The sequence below is a fragment of the Salvelinus fontinalis genome, unplaced genomic scaffold, assembly GCF_029448725.1.
Source record: "Salvelinus fontinalis isolate EN_2023a unplaced genomic scaffold, ASM2944872v1 scaffold_0337, whole genome shotgun sequence".
NCBI lineage: Eukaryota > Metazoa > Chordata > Actinopteri > Salmoniformes > Salmonidae > Salvelinus > Salvelinus fontinalis.
Window position 1 is genome coordinate 127,663 of NW_026600546.1, and position 19,249 is coordinate 146,911.

Genomic DNA, 19,249 nt, shown 5'->3' on the forward strand with positions numbered 1-19,249 from the left:
CATCTGGTCTAGCGATCGATGACAAATTAAATGCTGCCCGTGTAACAGTTTTACTTCTGTGCCGAACCAGTGACCCTTTGCACACATATACAACAGTTACCCATCGCTCCACAAAAGCCGCGGCCCTTGCAGAGTAAGGGGAACAACTACTTCAAGGTCTCAGAGCGAGTGATGTCACCGATTGAAACGCTATCAGTGCACTACCCCCAAACCAGCTAGCCATTTCACACCGGTTACATCCAGCATAACCCCTCATTCAATTACGCCAGTGGCAAACAGTGAAATGTGAGGAGCAGGAACAGCTATAGCCCTCAAACTCACCTCTGGGTCTCAAAGCCAGTTCCACTGCATTTCTTCATTGTTCTCCTGTCATCGGGGACTGATCTAGACCTGGGACACCAGGTGGGTGCAAGTCATTATCAGTTAGAACAGAAAACCAGCAGGCTCGTAGGGCAGGGGAGCGTTTCCCAAACTTGGTGTGCATTTTGGTTTTTGTCCTAACACTACACAGCTGATTCACATTAACAAAGCTTGATGATTAGTTGATTATTTGAATCAGCTTTGTAGGGCTAGGGGAATAAAAAGAAAATGTGCAGCCCTTTGGGGTTCAGGTGACTGAGTGTGGGATGCCTTTGTCATAGGGTAATAGTTGAATACCCCTGGGCTGTAGGCTGCACACCTTGGGTCAAATATTAGATTCTGTAGCTGTGTATTTTATCAAAACAATTCTGTTCTACAATGGTTCCTTTCTTTAGCTCAGGGTAAGTAGTTCCAGGCCTAGAAGAGTCTTATGCGACGCAAACATTTGAGTTGTGTTCTTCCTCCTTTTAATCAATCATAATAATTTGTCAAATGCCTTACAGGTTGTTTTGCCTGTTGGCAGCTGTGGGCATACAAGCACAACAGAAACCTTCTATAAGTATGCATTTTTCACCCTACAAGTTCAAGCACTAAGCGTTTGACAATATATCTTTTTTGTTTTTTAACTAACCTTTCCCATTCCAGATGACCTCAACGCTGAATGCCTTGGTAACGTTATTCGTTTGAGTGTCGCTCCTCTTTTTAAAGAGGTTGATGCTGTCTTCAGTGAGTTTGTCTCTTATGATTCTCCTTTCATAATTCAGGGATTGATATTGTTTGTCAACTATTGTGTTCACACCATCTCCATCCCTTCCAGATGACACACAAATCATAAACCTGACGCCTGGCCTTGCTACTCAGTGTGGATTCAGCTTTAAATTTGACCCCATGGGGAATGCCATGTTTTTTGCTTCTCTTCAAAACTGCTTTTCCCAAAACATGGTAACCCTAAGCACTGTAGTGTTTGCTTGAACTTCAAATGGACAGTTTGCCTTTCAGTGTCACTGCATTTGCAACCCATAATGTAGCAACGTCATTTTATTTAACCTTTGACATGGAGTCATGCTGAGACCAGGCTCTTTTACAGATGAGCCCTGTATACACAAAGATACCAGTCAATATTTGCATCATTTGATGAAAAATGTAATCATTGAAAACAAACGCATTCTTCAGTAAAAAGGTCCTCAATAAGCTTGAGTTGGTAATTCATACCATTTTAGAGCATGGAGGTAATTAGAAGTACAGTGCCAGAAACATTTAAGCAGTTTTACCACCCCTGGGTTTGCTATCTCTTACCTCTAAGTTAACGATGATGTAAGGTACAGCAGAAATTTATGGAGGGCTTTCAGAGGGCCAGCCAACTTTCTGATACAGACTGCAGTGATGTGTACTACTTAGCTTTTCTCCTGTAGTGTGGCTTCAATACAGTGGCAGCTGCATTCATATAGGCAATTTTGCCACAGTCTATAGTTCATGAAGGTCAACTGAATTATTTGTTTTCTGCTATATAATGAAAGGCTTTAATTATTTTTTCCTTCCCCCTTCATTTTAGGATGATAAGATGTTCAGCTTGGTCATGCAGTTCAGGCTGCCAGGAAACCACATGACTGAATACCCTGTGTATAGAGTGGGCAAAACCTGTAGCTACACCCCCTGGACCTCCCGAGAGATTCTGTGCGACCGCAACTACATGGAGGCAAGTGAGCGGAGCATGCCCCAAAGGACAGGTTTACAGTCGAGCTTGTTGTACTGCCTGTATAAATGATCTGTCTAGAGCTACAACTGTCCAGTGTTTCATTTCTTCTGCTTCTGTGACACAACGTAGAGGGTCTTGACTCTCTCTCAATTCAATACTCCTTAATTTAAGGAGGTGAGTGGACAGATTGAGAACTGGCCCTTGATTTCGTATTGTATGGGAGGGAGAAAATGCATAGGGAATAATGGCCTTTCTTCTCTAGGTGTCTGTCAGAAGGACTCTTCCAGACATCCAAACCGTCCCTGAACAGCCCACTGGAGGCCCGAAAGCAAGGAGCGGCAACTTCCGGAGAGGAGCTGAGGTAGCCATGTTTCTGTAATTTCACTACAGGATGGCGCTTAACAAAATGTGCATTTGTTGACAATTTGTTTAATTCCTGTTTCCATTTCCTGAGACAGGCTGTTGCTGCAGGATACAAAATGACAGCAGTCGTCTTTAGTCCTAGCAAGAAGGTCATGAGTGTGGATGAGGTCCAAAGAAAGGGCTATGCAATAGCCAACACTCCCACACGGCTGGTGTTAAGAAGCCCTCATAATGCAGAGGAGACATACCTCCAGAATGTAAGCTGACTTTCTCCACTTCCTCCATGAACTGGGTCATGTTCAGTAGAGCAAAAATTTGGAAACGGTGGCCCTACCTGAACTCTGCAACATTGTTAATACGGTGTGCCCTACTGAACACGACCCTGGTGTGGTTGCCCCCTGAACAGGTAGCTGGGGTTCCGATGCGGGTTCTCTCAGCCTCAACCTTCTTTGAGCAGAAGTGGCTGGTTACTCGAGTAGATGCCACGGCTGTTTGTCCAACACCAGGTTGAGTGTGAAATAATGGACTAACTTGGCAAATTAAGATCCTATGAACCCAGTTCTTAATTGGCTCCAGACAAGACTTTTGATTTGTTTTCAGTTGCAAAATGTTCTGTTATGATGTGTACTTGGTTTCTTGTTTCACTGCAGGGGCAGTGGCCTTTACTCCAGAAGTGATCACCTGGTACATGCCCAAGCACATAGACCCACTTTTTTCCTCTGATGCCTTCACCATGTTGGAGGTGTACATGGGAATTGACGCTAAGAGGCTGGACACTGAGGAAATGGCTGCCAGAAACTACTCTGTTTTAGTCACAGAGGCTCATATTATTGTTGAAATTCCGGTGGGGGCGGTTGGCGGCTATTTCAAGGTCAGTGTTGGATGAGTAAAATGTTCCTGTTTAATTTCTAAATCAAATCTTATTTGTAGAGCCCTTTGTACTGCAGCAGTTGACAGTGCTTTGCAGTAACCCTTTGCCATCTCTCATGGGTAAACGCCTAGAAACGTTGTCTTGTGTAAAATGTTTGTTATTGAGGAATTGTCTGCTTAGTCAGGCTAATATACAATGGATTGTTGGGTGTGTGTATACAGCCTGACACATTGGATTGCAAAATTGTGTGAATGTTGCATAAAATGACACTTAAACATTGTCCTTCAGCCGCTTGAAATTTGAGACCAAATATCCACACTAAAGTATTGTTTACCTGACTTTTTAGGGAGCCGGTAGCTTTGCCACTCAACTGAATGCAAGCAACGTTCGGTTACACTCGGCTACTGTTTACATATTGTGCAAGTGTTTACTTTGCGTGTCGGTTGCTTTGAAAATACGCACCGCCGGAAATGCAAGTTGACAACCATATGCCTACCAGCTCTCTGAAGTCGGGTAAACAGATATTTTGTCTTAAATTACAAGCGGCCGAAGGACAAACCACACTGTTACTCTACCGGTTATCTTTCTGGCTTGTAAGGAACATTTAGCTGTTTTTGCACTCCACTTGTGTATTACAGCCTGAATGCATCACTCGTCTCCCTTTACAGAGCCATATTCAGGATGACCAGTACTTTGTCACTTACACCATTGAGCCCATGCTTGAGTTGCTGTGGATCGAGGAGGTCGCACACGAGGACACACGCTACAAAGTCCTCTTCCCTATCACAACACCTCCGATGGCCAGGCCTCCACAAGTTCGCGACTGAGTCTGGTTTAGTTAAATAGTGCCTATGGTAATTTGGGATGCCTGGGTGGTTCATTAGGCACAAAACAGAAGAAAATGTACTGAAACGGGGAGGCAATAACAAATGTCCATTTTCGACTTCCATTGTACCGCATTTCAAAATGTTTTTTTCCAATGAACAGACACGCCCTTAGACACAGTTCCTGAGCAGGCAGTGTTTGTGCTTGAGTTGGGGACCTTCAACCTTGATGTGGAGCTGCTGAACATCACCTTTCCAACCATGGTGCTAACTGTTGCAGAGTGCAACGCCAGAGGCTTCAATGTTCAGGAGCAGAGATCCCTGGACAACACCTTGAAGAGCTTCAGGATGGAGGTGCCCTTCTCGGACCCGGTGGTCTTTAAGGAGGTGTGTTTCTGTTAAATTCAAAGCCACACGCAGTGATTTGTACACGCCCTAATAAGTGGGCCACCAACAAAATATAAATAATGGCACAAGTGTACTTTGTATCCCTCATTTACTCAAGTGTTTCCATTATTTTGGCAGTTGTATGCATTCACTTGCCAATAGTGCTTGATTTAGAGGAATGAGTGCAACAGTACTTCAAGTATATAGTTTGTTTTAATAGTCCCCATATGTACTTAGTTGTCACTTGATATTGAATAGAGTTCTGTTACAACAATAATGCTATCAATTGACCAATGCTTTTAACTTCACTACAGAGAAGGGTGGAACAAGGTGTCACAACCTTCACTCTTCAGCTGATCTACGGCCTGGTCGTCTTTCCAGAGTACGCTCCTTTCTCTCACTCTGTCGTTGTGGACGCTGTACTGCTGGACATTGGTATGTCTCTGGACTACGCCAAACTACTGTTGAATGGCTTCCTCTGGTTAATGATTGCAGTGAAAGCCCAACTTGCCATACTGTAGGTTTTTCCAATGCGGTCTCTCTACAAAGAAAATGTTAAGCTTTAGAGTATTTGGACCCAGTGTCCTGTTGGTGGTTTGCCAGGATCGTGTTTATTCTGAAAACAAGGTTTTCTCCTTGGACAAGTTCAAGTAGTACCTTCCTGTTTTTTTTGTGCTTAATGAACACAACCCTGTTTGTCCTTGTAGTGCCACCCTCCGTCACTGGCAACTGATCAGGAGAACTTTCACATCACTGTGGACTACAGGAACCAAGATCCCTTTTTCGTGGTCTTGGTTGGCAAGCGCCTGCTTAACCATGAGCTTGCGCAACAGTATTTGACAGAGGGCGACGCAGACTTCACCATCACGTTGCCCTTCTCTTCGCCGGACGCAGTGTTTGAGGTACGATGCTCTCCCAAAACATGTTAACCTAAATTGCAGCAGCTAGCCTCGCTTTCCTTACCCTGTATACATGCATACAATATTGGACTAATGAACTCTCCCATTGGTTCCCAGTCGGTTCACCCGTCCTCTGTCAGGAGCAGACTGGATGTGGCTCTGTTGAATCCTTACAACAACATGACCATCAAATACTTTTCCCTGGCTTGCAGCTTCCTCAAAACGCTGACTGGTTGGTTCTCAAACAATTACATCCGATAAATAGTCGTTTGACATGGTTACTGTAGTAACCTGGTATATTTGTTTACCAATAGATGTCAGTATTGACTTAAGATGGGGGTTTGCTTCCCGCTATCCGTAGCTATTTCCTATGTCTGCCTATTTAACTATGATTAAGAAAGCTTCAGGTAGTTTAAGCCAGGTGCATAAGATAATGTTAAAATTAAATACTAAACCGTACGTAAGTCTCATGAGTCGTAATTATAAGGAAGCCTTTAAGTATACTACCGTTACCAAACCTGGGTTCCTTGCAAATACTGTGTCTAATAATAGTGCCAGATGGGCATGGTTTGCACTTTTGGTGCTATTCCATTGGTTCTACTGTGCTCAATGAAGTGTAACAAATACAGAACCTGTCTTTTGCTCCCCCACCCCCAAGAGTGTTTCTCTAACGGAACGATGACTGCGCTGGCGGTCAAGGTAGAGTCTGCTCCCAGTCTGAACCCCGGTCAGCTGACCCTGAGCGACCCCGCCTGTGGTCCCACCTACAGCGACGATCGCTTCGCCTACTTCCACTTCACTGTCAACTACTGTGGCACCACCAGGAAGGTAAATTGACTATTACCCTGAGGTGATGGGTACTGTGTATTTACGGACTGTTTGCTTCTGCAGGCTGTAATAAGTCAATTCCCCTCTACTACATAGTTTATCAACAATGTCATGCTGTATGAGAACGAAATCTCCTTGCCAGATGAACTTGAGGTGAAGCTGAATGGCACGACGTCTTCAGAGGAGGAATATCAGTAAGTGCATTACGCATCACAATTGTAGCTGTTAGATTTTTTTAATTCTTCACCAATTGCTCAATACTTTGTATACAGGGAAAATGTGCCTCTACTACCAGTGTGTCCACTCCACTGCTTGAAGTTTCCCCTACTTCCCTCTTTAGGTTAAAGGTTTCCTGCTACTATGTGGTCAACATCACTCGCACATTGGTCTTCCTCACCAGGCGGCGTGACAACGAGCCTTTTGCCGAGACTGGGACGGGTCGACTAATGGTCAGAATGAGACTCGCTCAGGGTAAGCGTGCACTAATTCAGAATTTCAACTTGGCCTCTAAATTCTAATCACTCCTGATCTGGAATATAGGATCTTGGAAGGTGTCCTTAACAAAACCATTCCCAAAAATGTAAGCCATATGATATATTACTCTTGCGTTCTGAGATCTACAGGTGTGGCTACGGAGTAACGGTGAGGAGCTGATTTGGGAATTTGTCAGAAACCTCTGGTGTGGGGGGGGGGGGGTTCATCGGGGCACAACAGGATATGATAAACGTGTGTTTCTTAATGGACAAGTTGAGATGGTACCTCGCTGTTTTGTGCCCACCGGTTGTCTCGTTCTGTGTTCCAGACGCCTCGTATAACACGTTCCACCAGGAGGAGGACTATCCAGTGGTGAGGTACCTGAGACAGCCTCTGCACTTTGAGGTGGAGCTGACCAGGTCCTCTGACCCCAAGATAGCGCTGGTGCTTGACCACTGCTGGGCCACCCCCAACGAGGACCGTGACTCCCGACCCCGGTGGAATCTCATCATTAATGGGTAACTTGTTGTTTTTGGGCCTAAACAAGTGTTATTCCACAGGTGTGGTTCCTGAGTAATTAGCAACCTATCATGCTTGGCAGGCCATTTACTTTGGCTACCGTGGCTATGCCCCCATCCATAGGTCATGAGTGGTCACAATGGTTTGAGCTTAAAAACGATGTGAGCCGTATGCGGTCTGTCACCAGATCTCCACCCAAATGAACACTTATGGGAGATTCTGGCGCGTAGCATCACACATAGCATCTCGGGTACTCCGAGATCCCAGGTGTCTTAACACCATACGTCAGTTGAGTCTGACAGACGCTTACGTGATAACCCGACTGCATTGTATGGCGTTAGCTCATATTCGGTACCACCTTCAAAAGTGTTTTACACACGTGTCCATTACAATCTAGGCAAGAATCAGAATGCATGAATAAAACGCCAAGTACATTATACTTACAGTAGAGACGTTACACAGAAAATAAGGCTCTTTGATAGGAATGCACGCATGTCCAGTTATTTGTAAGGAAGGCAATGTGGCCACCAGCCAATAAATGTGCCAGGGGGAAAGTTTGTGCAAGGCCTGTTCTGACTAGTTGTGCAAATGTCTGTATGCTTGAAGGAAAGTTTGTCTGGCTCATTCAAATTCTCAAAAAGAAATTGTCTGCAACAGTGAAATGGGCTTCTTTTGTGAATTAATGAGGCAAACTTAGAAGTTGGAACAGCCTATAGAAAAAGAGCAGGTAGTGTGCCTTGGTTTGAGGTCAGCGTGGGTTAACTGTCCACATTTTGGAACGGTGAGTGCATACTGACATCCCGTGCATAAAATAAACTCCCGCTGGGGCGACTGTTGAAGATATTTGGAACTCTCGTGTGGAAAGGTTAAGACACTATGTTGGCGTTACCTACACCTTTTTACTCAATGTTATCCTTTTGGTTTGCTACAGTTCAGTGTTGTGCTGAACTGATGGTCAGTCGAATGGAAATCGAGAGCGGCTGGCAAGCTTAGCTTGCCTTTCCGATTGGTTTCATACAACTGCTCTTAACACTGACTGAATACTTGTTGAATTCAGGCACAAGTGACCTCTTGTGTTTAAAACGGTTATGCGCTTAACATAAAGGATGGTTCACACGCCTGTGCAGCATGGAAGTTGATGTTTGAAACTGAATAGGATCAGTTGACAGGATCCCTAGAAGTTGATGCCACTTTCAATGGAATTTCCTGTCCTTGAGGAATGCGCTAATTGGGAGTTGCTAAACATGAACAAATACCACGGTCAAGTGTAGCAGCATCTTGCTAGCCTTATTTAGCTAGCTAATGTTTATATTTAAAAAAATGTTACGACACAGCTGGCCTAAGTTTTAACTTTGCCATCTTCTCAAGAATTTAAATTGTGTTACTATTGAAAGATGACTTATTTTTCCTACATTGTAATGGACACTGCAACCTTTGGTAGATGGGCTACAATGACTTTGCCCATGATTATGCACGCTGCAAATGACACTTTATTTTGCGGGTGTCTTTTCAGTATCTGGATACATGTTACACCAAGCAGTGTAGTGAAGCAACTTTATGGTCAAAACCATTTATTTGGGGGATCGGGATAAATTTGGCACCCCCTATTTTAATTTGCTTCGGCGGCCATGTGGACACAAGGCTCATCTGTCACGGGAGTAACTTTGCAGCTGTTTATTAAATCAAATGTCATCCTGGTGGGGGTGGTAGCAGTTTGAAAAAAACAGGCTGATAATGTTTTGTAGATCATAGGAAAAGACACCACATTCACATGGCTGTGCACGAAATGGGCAGTTCAGATTTGTCACTTCAGCTGCAACTATATCATACTTGGCTTAAATCGTTGAGTAAAATCGTGAGAAAGCTCTTGTCTGTCAGCTAAAGTGGATTTGTACTGGTGTGGGCGTTTTTCTCAATGTAACGTCTTCAGATTTCACAAATCCCTTTTTGCTAATATCTGTCAGTTAAACAGTAAATGATTAACCTCCCAAAGATGCAAATGACAAAAGTAGGCCTAAACTGTCAATGCAGAGGTTACTTTGTAGAGCTGCTCCCTTCACAGAAGTCCTCCACGTGTGAATCTGATGCCATGGGTGTAGAATTTATTTTGTGTGACCAATTTTTCCGACAGCGGAAGAATTGCTCTGGCGCATTGCATAACATTCTAAATTAAAATTAAGTATTTATTTTGAAAATATGATACCGACTGTCTATTCGGGAACAAAGGGTTAAACCACGGTCAATTGATCAATATTCAGGTCGCCTGTAGTCTGACCATTCTGGATCATTTAGAATTTGAAGAACCATTTAGAGGGACGTCTCACCACATGAGAATGCGATCATGTCAATGTAATTGAATATACATGTTGGACATACGACGTAGACATTTGACATCCGTCATTTAACTAGCTATAAAAGCCTTTGCAGTAGACAAAGTAATATTGTTGAGAAATGCTATGGCATTGCTAGTATGACCCTCCCTTGACAAATTAAATGCATTTTTTTTTCAAATAGGCAGCCCAATTTCTGTTTATATATAAATAAAAAATGTACTAAATCAGATTTTTCCAGGTCTGATGGGGCAAAAGATCAGAAATTAAAACCAACAAACTACTGTCGTGACCTTGAATTATCTGAGGACTGTTTAATTGTTACCCGACTCTAAATGAATCGTGTTAGGATTTGGGGTGCCGAGGAAACGGTTTTAAAGATACCGTCTCCTGACTTAAACTCTAGACGGTAGAAATCTATTACATTGCTAAAGTCAACTTATTAACCATTACATCGTATCCTCCTCGCAGCTGCAAGAACCCCAGCCTTATGATTCAGTACTATACAAATTGGTTTAATTTATTTACTAGCTAAACACACAGGTCCCTAGCGAACTGACACAATATGACGGCTTGTTACGATGTCTCCCCCACCCATGGTTCCATAAGGGACACTTATCGTTGTTACATTTTTGCATGAATGTATTTGTGAGATGCCGCCGTGGTTGGGTCTTCTCTCTGATTGGCTCCCTGAGGTCACAATGTCAATAGTTGTCCGTGGCTCCAATGACTAGTCTTGAACGGAACTTCAGGATGGATTTTCCTTTCACTCATTCTGGAAGATGGGCTAATCAACCCTGTCGCTGATTCCTCAGTGGGTGATGAGAGTAGGATGGTTTGGATATAGTAGCAGAATGGTCCCACTGAAGTTAGCTTTTCTAGGTACTTGGCTCAAACAGCTAATCGGCTGTACCAGTGACTGTCTGTCTGAGGGGTGTTTATTCTCCCTCGTGTTGGTATTCAGGTTTCGGACAACTTTGGACATGAGCTGCAGCTCGCCGTCCTTAGGAAGGTGCGTTTTGGAAAGTTCCAACCATTTCAAACGTGTAGCTAGCGACTGATGGTTTTCTGGTCTAATGTTAATTTCAGTTACCAATCCTTTTATGCACTCTGACCTCCGGGAACAGTTCTGTCAGTCTGACCCGCTCTCTGATGTCACTTGTGGCGTGGCTACTTACTATGCACATTTTCTAGGAGTTTCTCTAATACGTTCAAAAGTGAATACTGGAACAATATTTCTAACATGACTGGTCAGAGATAGAAAAAGAATGTCATGTTGATTCTTATTTTGATTTTTAATAAGGAAATACTGGAACTAGAAAAGTGCTCACTACAGGTAGGAAGTCTCGAGCCTTTACATTGTATATGAATTGTTGGGGGTTTTTCAAGACCGAGGTGAATTTAGGAGGGGTATGAGTTTTGGTGGGAAAAGCCTGTTAACAAAGACATTCCTTTAGTTCATACTGGAGGGGGAGAAGGAACCTACTTCCCCTGTCTTTTACAACACAGTGTGAATTGATCTGATCCTCACAGGACAGTCATGACTCCACCATAAGACTTCATACACAAGGCGGTTGGGGTTTACAGTGTTTTCTTGTTCCTAACTTAGTCCCTCTCTCTACACTGGCAGTTGTGAGAACCCGGAGGATCCGTACCGTGTAGTCTTTCACCCGGTGGTAGCTGACGCCAGGGTCCACTTCCCCCTTCACGTCAAACGCTTTGAGGTCTATATGTTTTCCTTCGTCGAGGATGCGGTTGAGCCGAGTGGCCAGGTAACAAATTTCACCCAACAATCTTTATAGGTTAATTTTGTGAGTGGCAATCATCCCTTTTAAATGCATCTGACACCATCAAATCTTTGATTCCTAGGTCTTTGTCCATTGTGATGTGGTCATCTGTGATGCCAGTAGTCCCTCTGGCAGCCCCTGTAGTGGACAATGTGTGAACCAGGACAACTCGAAAAGAGGTAGGTCTTGTTTTATGCTTTACAGACTCCGTCAGACCATAACTAAACTAATAGGTTCTCTCTCTCTCAACAGGTCAACGACATGTCAAAGACCTCTTTGAGGAGCGTCATTTCTATGTTTCTTCTGGATACATTCTTTGGGTGTAATGTCTTGTTCTAACATGTCAAATAAAGTGTTCTATATAACAATTACGTTTGCTTTACTTGCGTGGCAACAATTCTAACCGTTGGAGCTACCTTATTTGTTTCAGATTTGCGTATAACACCAAGGCGCATGTACTTTAGTGGATGTAGTAGGCTTGTCATCTGTGTATCAGTCAACCCTTTTGTAAGCATGGAACTCTGAACCATCAACACCAATTTCCCGTCTAGGATGAACAATGGGTGTCAAAACAAAAGCTTTCCAATGTCCAGTAGGAAGAACTGACTCAATGTTATAGCAGATGGTGGTTTGTGAGGCCAGCAGGGCTGTGGTTGGCTGCAGGCCCCAGGGAGCGCAGCAGTGTTGGGAATTTTCAACTGAAATTACAACTTTCCTTGATACCTCTCACTAGCTTGGTTTCCATCCAAATATGGACCGTTCTTTAATGATATGCATGTATATCTCAAATGGGGAGAGCTTGACTTTCTCACTACTTGTTTTTTGTAAGAAGTGTTGACAAGCTGAATGTACCGAGCGATCTGTTTATAAAACTACTAGCGCACAGCTCGTACACCCATGCATACCCCACAAGACATGCCACCAGAGGTCTCTTCACAATCGTCAAGTTCGGACTACGGAAGGTACAGAGTCATGAATACGTTGCAATCTATTCCGCATCAGGATCAGATTTAAAGAAACACCTTACGGAACAGCGGGGACTAAAGAGATGCAGCAGTTCCTCCTTTAAAAAGTTGCGAGCTTGCACCGTGGGACGGCTTCATTGCTCCAGACCACAAGGGGGAGTTGGCGCATTGGAGGATGAATTAGTTGGGTAACATAGATAAATAGGATGTTTAATTTACATAATATGCTTATGTGAGTTGCCATTAGAATGTGTCCCTTTGGACTATACTGTTGGCAGTTGCACGTTTCCCTTCTCAGCTAGGGCTCAGTCACTTGGGGCCCAGAGAGGGGAGATGTCAGAATGGAACATTGTCTTCATATGTGAAGGGATGGCGTGATTACGGGGGAACCAAATATCCCTTGGCTCAACAATGTCTGTGCGCAAGTCACTACCCTCAGTGAGCTTGTCCAGGAGTGGGGAGAAGAGGAGGTTTACTTGAGATGGGATCAAATTTATTTATATAGCTCTTCTTACATTAGCTGATATCTTAGTGCTGTACAGAAACCCAGCCTAAAACGGAAAGCAATGCAGGTGTAGAAGCACGGTGGCTGGGAAAAACTCCCTAGAAAGGCCAAAACCTAGAGAGGAACCAGGCTGAGGGGTGGCCAGTCCTCTTCTGGCTGTGCTGGGTGGAGATTATAACAGAACATGGCCAAGATGTTCATAAATTATCAGCATGGTCAAATAATCACAATTATCGAGGGTGCAGCAAGTCATCACCTCAAGAGTAAATGTCAGTTGGCTTTTCATAGCCGATCATTAAGAGTATCTCTACCGCTCCTGCAGTCTCTAGAGTTGAAAACAGCAGGTCTGGGACAGGTAGCACGTCCGTTGAACAGGTCAGGGTTCCATAGCCGCAGGCAGAACAGTTGAAACTGGAGCAGCAGCACGGCCAGGTGGACTGGGGACAGCAAGGAGTCATCATGCAAGGTAGTCCTGAGTCATGGTCCTAGGGCTCAGGTCCTCAGAGAGAAAGAGAGCATACTTAAATTCACACAGGACACCGGCTAAGACAGAAGTACTCCAGATATAATGTAACGGATGTGAAATGGCTAGCTAGTTAGCGGGTACGCGCTAGTAGCGTTTCAATCAAAGTCACGTCACTTGCTCTGAAACCTAGATGTAGTGTTGCCCCTTGGTTTGCAAGGGCCGCGGCTTTTGTGGAGCGATGGGTAACGACGGTTCGTGGTTGACTGTTGTGTGCAGAGGGTCCCTGGTTCGCGCCCGTGTCGGGGCGAGGGGACGATTTAAAGTTATACTGTTACAATAACAAACTGACCCTAGCCCCCCGGCACATAAACTACTGCAGCGTAAATACTGGAGGCTGAGACAGGAGGGGTCAGGAGACACTGTGGCCCCATCCGATGATACCCCCGGACAGGGCCAAACAGGAAGGATATAACCCCACCCACTTTGCCAAAGCACAGCCCCCACACCACCAACTTAGCATCCTGAGACAAGGCCGAGTATAGCCCACAAAGATCTCCGCCACGGCACGACCGAAGGGGGGGCGCGCCAACCCAGACAGGAAGATCACGTCAGTGACTCACCCCTCCTAGGGACGGCATGAAAGAGCACCAGTAAGCCAGTGACTCAGCCCCTGTAATAGGGTTAGAGGCAGAGAATCCCAGTGGAGAGAGGGGAACCGGCCAGGCAGAGACGGCAAGTGCAGTTCGTTGCTCCAGAGCCTTTCCGTTCACCTTCACACTCCTGGGCCAGACTACACTCAATCATATGACCCACTGAAGAGATGAGTCTTCAGTAAATACTTAAAAGTTGAGACCGAGTCTGCGTCTCTCATATGGGTAGGCAGACCATTCCATAAAAATTGAGCTCTATAGGAGAAAGCCCTGCGTCCAGCTGTTTGCTTAGAAATTCTAGGGACAATGAGGAGGCCTGCGTCTGGTGACCGTAGGGTATGTGTAGGTATGTACGGCAGGACCAAATCGGATAGAGGGGTAGGAGCAAGCCCATGTAATGTTTTATAGGTTAGCAGTAAAACCTTGAAATTAGCCCTTGCCTTAACAGGAAGCCAGTGTAGGGAGGCTAGCACTGGAGTAATATGATAACAATTTTGGGTTCTAGTCAGGATTCTAGCAGCCGTATTTAGCACTAACTGAAGTTTATTTGTGCTTTATCCAGGTAGCCGGAAAGTAGAGCATTGCAGTAGTCTAACCAAGAAGTAACAAAAGCATGGATACATTCTTCTGCATCATTTTTGGACAGAAAGTTTCTGATTTTTGCAATGTTACGTAGATGGAAAAAAGCTGTCCTTGAAACAGTCCTGATATGTTCGTCAAAACAGAGATCAGGGTCCAGAGTAACGCCGAGGTCCTTCACAGTTTTATTTGAGACGACTTTACAACCATCAAGATTAATTGTCAGATTCAACAGAAGATCTCTTTGATTCTTGGGACCTAGAACAAGCATCTCTGTTTTGTCCGAGTTTAAAAGTAGAACGTTTGCAGCCATCCACTTCCTTATGTCTGAAACATAGGCTTCTAGTGAGGGCAATTTTGGGGCTTCACCATGTTTCATTGAAATGTACAGCTGTGTGTCATCCGCATAGCAGTGAAAGTTAACATTATGCTTTCGAATGACATCCCCAAGAGGTAAAATATATAGTGAAAACAATAGTGGTCCCAAAACGGAACATTGAGGAACACCGAAATGTACAGTTGATTTGTCAGAGGACAAACCATTCACAGAGACAAACTGATATCTTTCCGACAGATAAGATCTAAACCAGGCCAGAACTTGTCCGTGTAGACCAATTTGGGTTTCCAATCTCTCCAAAAGAACGTGGTGATCGATGGTATCAAATGCAGCACTAAGGTCTATGAGCACAAGGACAGATGCAGAGCCTCGGTCTGCGCCATTAAAAGGTCATTTACCACCTTCACAAGTGCAGTCTCAGTGCTATGATGGGGTCTAAAACCAGACTAAAGCTTTTCGTATACATTCTTTGTCTTCAGGAAGGCAGTGAGTTGCTGCGCAACAGCTTTCTAAAATTGAGAGGAATGGAAGATTCGATATAGGCCGATAGTTTTTTATATTTTCTGGGTCAAGGTTTGGCTTTTTCAAGAGAGGCTTTATTACTGCCACTTTCAGTGAGTTTGGTTCGCATCCGGTGGATAGAGAGCCGTTTATTATGTTCAACATAGGAGGGCCGAGCACAGGAAGCAGCTCTTTCAGTAGTTCAGTTGGAATAGGGTCCAGTATGCAGCTTGAAGGTTTGAGGCCATGATTATTTTCATCATTGTGTCGAGATATAGTACCAAAACACTTAAGTGTCTCTCTTGATCCTAAGTCCTGGCAGAGTTGTGCAGACTCAGGACAGCTGAGCTTTGGAGGAATACGCAGATTTAAAGAGTAGTCCGTAATTTGCTTTCTAATGATCATGATCTTTTCCTCCAAAGAAGTTCATGAATTTATTACTGCTGAAGTGAAAGCCATCCTCACTTGGGGCATGCTGCTTTTTAGTTAGCTTTGCGACAGTATCAAAACGAAATTTCGGATTGTTCTTATTTTCCTCAATTAAGTTGGAAAAATAGAATGATCGAGCAGCAGTGAGGGCTCTTCGATACTACACGGTACTGTCTTGCCAAGCTAGTCGGAAGACTTCCAGTTTGGTGTGGCGCCATTTCCGTTCCAATTTTCTGGAAGCTTGCTTCAGAGCTCGGGTATTTTCTGTATACCAGGGAGCTAGTTTCTTATGACAAAGGTTTTTAGTTTTTAGGGGTGCAAATGCATCTAGGGTATTGTGCAAGGTTAAATTGAGTTCCTCAGTTAGGTGGTTAACTGATTTTTGTCCTTGGGAAGGCAGAGGGAGTCTGGAAGGGCATCAAGGAATCTTTGTGTTGTCTGAGAATTTATAGCACAACTTTTGATGCTCCTTAGTATATAGAGTTGACAATTGAGTTATGCCTTGGATGAGGTAATGTTTTGGTACTACGAAGTACCATGAACGAGATTAGAACCTCGTTTTAGAGACCAAACTGAGCGATAATTTATAGCGAATGCAATCTGGCTAAGGGATACTCCTGTCTCAAGTGAAAGGCCTTTTGTGAAGTTTTCCTAAGATCTGTGGTTCGTCATGTAAGTTGAGAGGGGTGTATCTTTAATATAAAAGATGTCAATTGCCATTGTTGGAACTCTCAACAATTCATAGATAGTGAATTGTTGAAAGTCACAGGGCTTTGGTAAAGTTCATATTATTAAAGGTGAAGTTTAAGTATAACTCTGACGTGTGTGTGTGTGGTTTGTGACTCTCCTCATTTGGTAATACAGGAAATTGCCACGACAGCACTCATAATGCATTTGGGTCCCAAGGCTTTGTGATGACAATTTTTGACGCGAGCCACCCTTGCCTTGTGGCGCTCAACGAAGATGGCTGACGTCTTAACGAGTCAAGCAAATGTACAATTTGAGAGGAATGTGTTAATGTAGAGACAAACGCATTGACTGCACAATTGTGTAAGCTTGCCTTGCAATGCAGCTGAAGTAACATAGCTAGCTAGCTAACTATTTACTTGCTTATTGTGTCGGGTTAAAAATAACTATGTAGCTGATCTGGGTATGAACCCTAAAACGTAAAGTTCTGAACTAATATTCATACCAATCTATGAACCTGAAGGCTGAATGGCATTAATGAAGCCTAGAGTAGAATATAACTTTAATGTGCCAAGGATGCAAGTCCTATATACACATGGACTGTACTTACCACCACATTGTAGCCTGTACATTGAATATATTCACCGATCGTGTACTCTTCCTTTGCAAATAAAGGTGCGTTTCAGGTATGACTGTATTTTTCAGTCATATCAAACGCCATTATTTAAATGATGCGGTGTCTGCATGCATTACAATTATACACTTTAGTGTTTACTGCTCCTGGGATATCAATGATTACACATTGTAACTATACAATAGACTAAACATGATTGATCTGTAATTCATAGAGAGAAAAACCTATGCACATTTAACTCCATTAATCTGAGGACGGACACAGGATAGTATTTCAACCAGTGGAGAATGTGAAACGCTTTATTGAAAGAAGTGCATTTTAATTGTAATATTATAAATACAAGTTCAATCTTGGGCGGGCAGGTGGACTAGTAACCGGAAGGTTGCAAGATCGAATCCCCGAGCCGACAAGGTAAAAATCTGTCCTTCTGCCCCTGAACAAGGCAGTTCTTAGGCCGTCATTCTTATCTGACTTGCCTAGTTAAATAAAAAAAGTAGGCAAATCTGTACTTCAGTGCACATATGGTGTGCATTAGAAGACGAGGTGGGTAGAGAGGTAAGAACAGCGGCAGATAGCATATGATTCATGAATGACAGTGCTACCCTAATATTCTCTCAGTTCATCACAATTGCGCTGTCGGGACTGGATTCCTCTCACATCAAAACATACCTGCAGACGAGAGAGCTTGATTAAGCCTGTTTTTTTGTCTAACATGATCAATCATCTTAAATCAGAAGGTGAAATGCAAAACTGACCTTGGATCATTAACTCTGGGGTTTCAATGTAAAGCGTCTCTTTAATAATACTTCCTGTTGACTCAACCAAGTGACATCTCACCTATGATCAGGCTGTGCCCTCTGTCAGCCAGTTCAGATGCGGGAGAGGTTTAACAGAACAGCTGATATAACCTAGAGGATTTAGGGGGAGAGGGATGACGTGAGTGGCTACAGAGTACTTTAAGCTGAAAAATAGACCCATGAGGACAAACAATAGAAGATAATGCCAATAGGTGTCTGCGTCACATACAGTATCTCCTTTCAAAGTGTACCTGAAACATTTAAATATAGAGGGATGTGTTTCTCACCACTTGGTTATTGCAAGGCTAACCCATGACTTAGCAGCAACAGATAGTCCAGTGAAAATGGCTGTAAATATGAAAATTAGCAGCTGACATCTTAATTTTTTTTTTAAATTCATGCATGTGAGACAGATTCCATGTACAACAAGATAGGCAGAGATGGAGAAAAATAACACATAACAGTTTAATTACCTCTGGTTAGGGACACTTTGCCAGCAATAAAGCTTCCATGGCCTGGTCCTCACACAGTGAACATCTGGCAATATCTACATTTTCGACCCCCTTGGTCAGCTTGCTCTCTGAAAGTAAAGAAAACAATAACTGAGATATGACCGTTATATCTAAAGCGGCACATGTCATTTTTTTTAGGATACGTCAATACAGCCCAGTGCTGCTTACCTGAGATGCCATCTTCGTAGGTGTCCGCTTTGACTTCCTTTTCTGTCGGGGATAAAATTGCTGTCAAATTGTCACATACCATAATTTCCGGACTATAAACCGCTTCTTTTTCCCACGCTTTGAACCTCGCGGCTTATACAATGACGCGGCTAATTTATGGATTTTTCCCGCTTTCACAAGATTCATGCCGCCAAAAAACTGAGCACCGTCACATATTGTGACGTGAATCGAGTGCGCTCAAACCTCCCATCATTCTGATTACGGTAGTCATTTTGTCACCCTCATCATGGCAAAGACACGGAGAAATGCATATGATGCAGCTTTCAAGTTGAAGGCGATCAATCTGGCTGTTGGAAAAGGAAATAGAGCTGCTGCACGGGAGCTTGGCCTTAATGAGTCGATGATAAGACGTTGGAAACAGCAGCGTGAGGAACTGACTCAGTGCAAAAAGACAACAAAAGCTTTCAGAGGGAAGAAAAGCAGATGGCCCGAACTAGAAAATGAACTTGAAGACTGGGTCAACAACACAGAGAGCAGACGGCCGAGGTGTTTCAGCTGTACAGATCCGACTGAAAGCCAAAACAATCGCCAACGCAATGAAGTTTGAGGATTTTAGAGGTGGACCATCGTGGTGTCTATGATTTATGAGACGTAAAGGCCTGTCCATCAGGGTACGGACCA

At 43.7% G+C, this 19,249-nt stretch overlaps 1 pseudogene; it reads left to right on the forward strand.

Moving 5' to 3' along the window:
• Positions 1-23: 23 nt before the first annotated feature.
• LOC129845682 (uncharacterized) lies at positions 24-11,687 on the forward strand (annotated as a pseudogene).
• The last annotated feature ends 7,562 nt before the right edge of the window (positions 11,688-19,249 follow it).